This window comes from Nyctibius grandis, chromosome 2, assembly GCF_013368605.1.
Source record: "Nyctibius grandis isolate bNycGra1 chromosome 2, bNycGra1.pri, whole genome shotgun sequence".
NCBI classification, from domain to species: Eukaryota; Metazoa; Chordata; class Aves; order Nyctibiiformes; family Nyctibiidae; genus Nyctibius; species Nyctibius grandis.
This window is the reverse complement of record NC_090659.1, coordinates 67,430,892-67,437,788: the sequence shown is the minus strand read 5'-3', so window position 1 is coordinate 67,437,788 and position 6,897 is coordinate 67,430,892.

The window sequence follows — 6,897 nt, the reverse complement described above, 5'->3', positions numbered from 1 at the left end:
TACCAGTGTTTTGAAAGAAGTCTCAGAAAAACTTTGCTCTCACATAGCCTCAAATAACCAAGACAGGAGAGGCAGAAGAAGTTGGCTGTAGGGAGAGCAAAAGCAGGGGGTGATAGGAGGAAAGGGGACTGTGAAGTAAACCTCTCTTTGTGTGAGAATAGTACCCTCACTGTTGCTGAAGTCACAGAGTATTTTACAGGTAACCCACAGCTTATATACATGATTAATTACTGTAAAGCATTTGTAGGGCACTTGGAAAACACAAAGTGTTGAGTATTGCTCTTCTGGGTAATGACAGCTGTATGGAGCTCCACTAGGCTGGATGCTGGTTGCTTTGCACGAGAGTGCAGAAAGAAAGAGCTGTGTCCTCTACAGGGAAACCAAAGATCCTAGAGAGCAGTACTGGCTGGCTTGGTGCTCCTGAGCCATATCCTGGAAAAGACCCCAGAACGTAAAATGTGACTCAGGTAAAATTTAGGCTTTAAGTCCAAAATTGCTATTGTGAAAAGCTCCACTAAGCTGATGTTCATAACCAGCTCAGGCCAGCCTGGGTACCTCACTGACTCTCCAAGTGTCCAACACTTAAAAAAAAAGGTCACACAGGCTCCTTGCAAAATGCAGTGGTAGCTGCTGCTCTGACTAGACCCTCTTGCTTATAAGTACGTAAATCCTGCTTGTTTGATCTGTTGCTGGGGCACTCAAAACCCTTGCTGACTTTCATTGGACTCCTCCTGAGGCAGGATCTAGGAGGTGAACAAAAAGGGTGGGCAAAAACGTAGCAGCACCTTGTTGGCAGGGAGCTTTGAGGCTGTGCAGGGAAGAATCCAGGAGTCACTGGTCTGGAAAGGGCAAAGAGCTGCACATATCACTATGCAAGTTAGTGGTCAGGACCTGAACTTGGCTCTGGTAGAGGGAAAACAGCGATTTTAGTCCTTGCACCTTCCCATGTTGTGTATTTTATCCAATGTATGTTTAATGTACAGTACATTAATGTTCATCGATAGGAACAAAAGCCAAGGATCTCCCCTATCAATCCATCCTTCATAAGGCTCATAACCATGAAACCACACAATGATGCTGTATTTGGGGTTTCTCTACATGAATCTTGTAATGTTCTTGGTGACGGTTGTTTTCTACACAGGAGAAGGAAGGTGTGAAACTAGCCCACAGTTTTTGCAAACTAGCAGAATAAACTGTATCCATAGCAAGTATCTTTAGAAAGCAGAATACGTATCCAGAGCACTCAGAGCAAGAGCTGTTAGTCTTCTTGCTAGTATTCCCACCCACTCCCATGACTCTTGTATTCCTGCTAGAAAGGGGCCCAGCTTCAAAAGGAAGGATTGCATTTAAGTAATGTGGGGCACGCTACTCTAAATAGCATTGGAGTGAAACACAGTATGTGTTACTGGGTAACTTAACTTTCTATATGTGTTTTCCTTTTCAATACAGTCCCCAAAGGGATGGTGAGATTTAATTTAATCAATTAAAATAATTTCTTCCAGTGTTTTCAAACATCTGCCCCAAATCAGGAGACGCTCAAAGACACTCCCTAAAAATAAGTTTGATTTTGATGAATTGGCATTTTCCAACAAAGGCAAGAAAAATTCTGACCGTCTCTAATTCCCCGTGAAATGGGGAGAATATTTCATTTTTTTACACATGTGTAAGGCTCTGTCCTCATGATATTGTGATGACATTGTGGTGGGCACAGACTCCCTTCATCTCTGCATTGTCACACAGAATGTGCCATGCAACAGTTGGGTCACTAACCTGATGAACGAAACAGGAAAATCATAGGTGTGTATTAGTTGCACAGTGCTTTAGCTGTAAAATCCCGTAAGAAGAAAAAGTGTTTACACAATGTCTTATTAAGGAAAGTAGTGTTATAAATCATCCCATAAAGAGAAGAAAAAACCTTCTAATTGCATGCTTTATCTTCAAAAGTGGTGAATTTCAGAACAATCTACATATCAGGTACCTTGTCTGTATTTTAGTGCTAAAAGGCTTCTGTTGACATACATCCAGCTTCTGTTACCTCTCTTTGACACATCACATAGTTATTTTCTTTTTAATCTCAGAAGAGCAGAAATACTGTGAGCTCTTTGCTGGTGCCAGTATGGATAGAAGCCATCCCTAAAGAGACGTATATTGCAATTGGCAAGATATAAATCACATACTGTATAAATATAGAGGTGTTTGTGTGTCAGGATGTTGGCAAGTGGTTTGTGGGAAAAACTACTCCGTTAGAAGCTGAAAGCATCTTTCAGATCTGCCATTTATGACTCCTCTTTTCTTGCTGTTTTTGTGCCAGTCTTTGAATTGTCATTAGGGGTATAAGCGATCACCTGTCCAGATGTTGTACAGAAGTGCCTAGGGAGAGAAAGGGGAGTTCTTGCTACTTTCCTACTGAGAATGATGCTATTAGGAATTTGTTTCAGGGTTTGTTTAGTTTTTTTTTACAATCACTCTCTTCATTCACTAATGCCAGCATTTGTTTGTTTGTACAGGAGCTTTGTTCTCTACTAACATTGTGGCTTGAAACCGCCTTGCTGTCTCTTTGAAGCATAGAAGTCATCCCTTTCCAAACCTCAGCTCCAGATTGCTGCTCCTTGGCCTACTGCTTGTCATTTCCTTTCTCCCTGTTTCTTCAGTTTTTTTGCTTTGATGAACTTCCTTCAAGCCAGCTGCAAGTTCACAAGTCTCCTAGCATGGCTCAGTGCAGCTACTTTGCTTTCAATCCTATGGCACGAGGATTGTTCCTGCTGCGCAATCCACATTGGTCCCATGGAAAGCTCCAGACGGCTTCAGCTTCTTCAAGAAACCTTCATCCTCCCTACCTGAGAGCGCAGTCAACAGAGGCAGGCAGCAGGCACAGCAGTTTGGGCAGCCACTTGTGCAGAAGGGCTTGGGAAATGGGACCTGAAATGGTGCTCTGCAGTAGTGGTCCTCCAGGGCATGGTCCCCAGCACCTGCTGGAGCAGCTACCCTGGCACATCAGAGGCCTCAACACAGACTGAACTCCTGAAAAAGGATGCAGCTGTCTGGATCTGGGGCTGCTGGAGTGCATGTGATCCCTCACTGAGGCTGGGGCAGTGGGAGGTGGACTCCCTCCCTGCCCCCGGGAGGTGAGCACTGGTGGAGGGTCTGTGTCACCAAGTGAAGGAGCTACAGGAGATCAGCAACCTGGGCAGCATCAAAGATGATGAAAGTGAGAAGCTCTCATACTCTTTCTGGGAAACCAGTGTGACAGGGTGCCTCTCTCAAGTGCTTGTGCAGCATGGGAAACAAAAAGGAGGAATTACAGGTCTGTGTGCAGTTGCAGGGCTACAATCTCATTGGAGTCACAGAGAGACATGGTGGGATTGCTTACCTGACTGGAGTGCTGCAATGAATCGATATGGGCTCTTCAGGAAAGACAGGCCAAGGAGGTAAGGAGACGGAGTTGTGCATTATTTGAGAGAGCAGCAGGAGTGAACAGAGCTTTGCCTGGGGATGGATGGTGAGCCAGCTGGGAGCTTATCAGTCAGGATTAGATGGCAGACCAAGATGAGTTTCATTGTGGTGGGTGTCTGCTACAGATCACCTGAACAGAAAGAAGAACTAGATGAGGTGCCTTCTTCAGAGAACTGGAAGAAGACTCAGGTTTCATGGAATGACCAGATGGTTGTGGTTGGAAGGCACCTCTGGAGGTCAGCTGGTCCAAACCCCCTGCTCGAGTAGGGTCACCTAGAGCTGGTTGCCTTTGTAGGGCCTTGTTCTTGAACCACGCCAATATCTGCCATTCAGACGGACCTTGACAGGCCAGAGAAATAGGCTGACAGGAACTTCATGAAGTTCAACAAGGAACTGGGAAGGAACAGTCCCATGCACCAGGGACAAGCTGGAAGGTTGACCAACTGGAAAGCAGCTTTGCAGAAAAGGACATGGGGGTCCTGGTGGACACTAAGTAGATCATCAACCAGCAACGTGCCCTTGCGGTGAAGGCCACCACCAGCATCTTACGCAGCATCCTAGCAGGAAAACGTCACCAGCAGAATGAGGGAGGTGATCCTTCCTCTACTCAGCACTGGTGAGACACATCTGGGGTCCTGGGTCCAGTTCTGGGCTCCCCAGTACAAGAGAGACATGGACACACTGGAGACAATCCAGCAAAGGGCCACAAGGATGATTAAGGGACTGGAGCATCGCTCCTACAAGGAAAGGCTGAAGGCTCAGGGGGATCTTATGAATGTACATAAATACCTTTTATGTATTTATGGGTGGGTGCAAAGGGGACGGAGCCAGGGTCTTCTCAGTAGTGCCCAGTGAGAGGACAAGAAGCAAAGGGTACCAACTGAAACACAGAGAAAGCCATTTAAACACAAGAAAAAAACTTCTGCACTGTGAGGGTGGTCAAATGCTGGAACAGGTTTTTCAGAGAGATTGACTTTCCAACTTTGGAGATATTCAAAACCTGACTGAATAAGGTCCTGAGCAACCTGCTGCAAGTGACCCTGCTTAACCAGAGGAGTTGGATTAGACAATCTCCAAAGGTGCCTTCCCACCTCAGCCTTGCTGTGATTCTCTCATACATCTTCTTGCACTTCTTAGTCCTTAGCATTGGAAGAAAGGCTGACCAGATAGAAAGGCAGAAAGATGAAATGGTGCTTTGATCAAGTTTGTGCCCTTGAAGAAAAGGAATGTATATATGTATAGTGTAGATTTTATGCACATTATCTGGAGGAATCAACAGGAAATTTGAAATAAATGGAGAGACCCTGGGGAAGCAATCTGTCTCATATGTCTCAAGCAAGGGATGCCTGTAGCTTTGAGCGAGTAGCTAAATATCCAGACAACATAGACTGTGCCAGCAAATCAATAGCAGTTCTCCATTTGTGAAATAATTTCCTTTTTTTTTTTTTTTTAAAGGCAGTATTTTACGACTAGATCTTTATTACATGTAGGGTCAATGGACCCATTTCCCAGGACTTTGGCCACAGGTAGCTGGGAGACCCCAGCTGGGGAAGTGAAGGCTTCCAGCCTAAATCTGCGAGCTTTGGGAAGGAAAGGACTACAGACATGGCAGGCTGGAGTCCAGCTGCTGACCACTGCTTGGAACTGATGTCTTGCACATCCATAGACAGCACCATAAGGACTAGATCAGCCTGAGGAACAGCTTAAGGATTAGGGAGGATCAGGGAGTTCATGTGTGTGGGAATCTTGATGCAAGAGACAGTCTGGCCATAAACAATTACAATAGTTTTACTAAAAGTAAAACTACAAAGACTATTGGAGACTTTCTCATTATGTGTTATCTCAGATCAAATTTATGAGAGGTCTGATTTATTCTGAAGCTACAACATATACAATAATTTACAACGGTAAAGTGTTGAATAAACACTACGCTGTCACTTTTTTTATTATTTAAGTGTCTTGAACAGTACCAAAATCAGTTATAATTCCTGAAAATGAATTCTTGCTATTAATTATCTGACCTGGATATGAATCAGTAACCTAGAGCTGCAAAGCCATGCATGTAATTATACCACTTTCCCCACTTTAACTTGCTTTATTATGATAACTGTAACCAGACGTGGTATGAAAAACTGCTTCTATGCTGCATCTATAGTCTGTTCTAAAATCAGATCTAAAAAATAATGACCTGTGCCATCTCCAGGGAAAAATTACTAATTAAATATATTCCTTTTAATATTTTATCTGTTTTCCTCAAAAAGACAATAATTTCAACTTCTATATTTTTTCCACGTTATTTGAAGTTTGTTATCTATTCCTTAAGAATAAAAGTACAGTACTACCTTGCAGAACTAAGTTGTCATGACAAAAATTGATATCAGTCTAAATTATCTATGCAACAAAATGATAGAAAAAAACACCTTTGTAAGATATGAAATAGGATACAGTAAGAAAACAGTTCCACTTCCATTAAAAATAAAAGCTCTGTTAATAAGCTGCTGGCATCATGATGTCATTTGATATAACCATTTTAGGGTTAATGGTGGTTTGCTATCTGAAGGATTTTGCAAATGTTAAAGTTATCAGTGTCCCCATATGCGCCTTAGCTCAGCAAAGCAGTTAAGCATGTGCTTAAGTCTCATTCTGTGATCTCTTTCTCTAACCATAAATCCTGGTTCATTGACTTCTGCACTTTTTACAGCTTGTTGAGGGAAATTCATGCTACCTGTTTGGCAGCATAACAGTAGCATGACAGACTAGTGCATACCTGCACCTTGTTTAGGATTTTATTAGAGAATACATCTGGAAATGGAAGGAAAATGTAATAACAGAGGTAATCTCTTCATTCTTCTCATTTCACTTAATGTAAAAGCTTTTAACTCACAAATGGTATATTGCTAATTACATTGTCTATTAAGATATTAATAGTAATTCTTCAGTTATATTCATTATTATTATTTATTTTTTATTTATCAGCCCTGCAGAATTCAGAAAGCTACGTATGAGTCCTGATCTGAAATCCTTGTGGTCTGAAAGGCAGGCACAGGAAAAGGTGAAAGTCCTAATGAATTCAAAGTTAGGGGATAAACAGAGTGAACAAGAAAAAAAAAACAAGCTGGTTTGGTGAGGACAGTTGTTTCAGGTTTTTTCCCTCTTTCTGTGTGTATTAACCAGCCCAGTGGCTGTACAGTTTTGTATGTTTGTACCTTTTGTACATTGATGTCAGCCATTTTTGTATGCCAACCGTGTGCAAGTAGATAAAACAAGCACTTTTTTCTTACAGAAACACTACTTGTTCTTGTGTACTTTACATATCAAAATGATCTACGGCACTATGGAGGGACTGGTGCTGTAAATAGGAGATGCAGGTCCTGACTCCAAGCCTCTTACAAGTTTTCACATCATACAGGCCGAGGTGATTTAGAGATGTTCAAAACTCTGCTG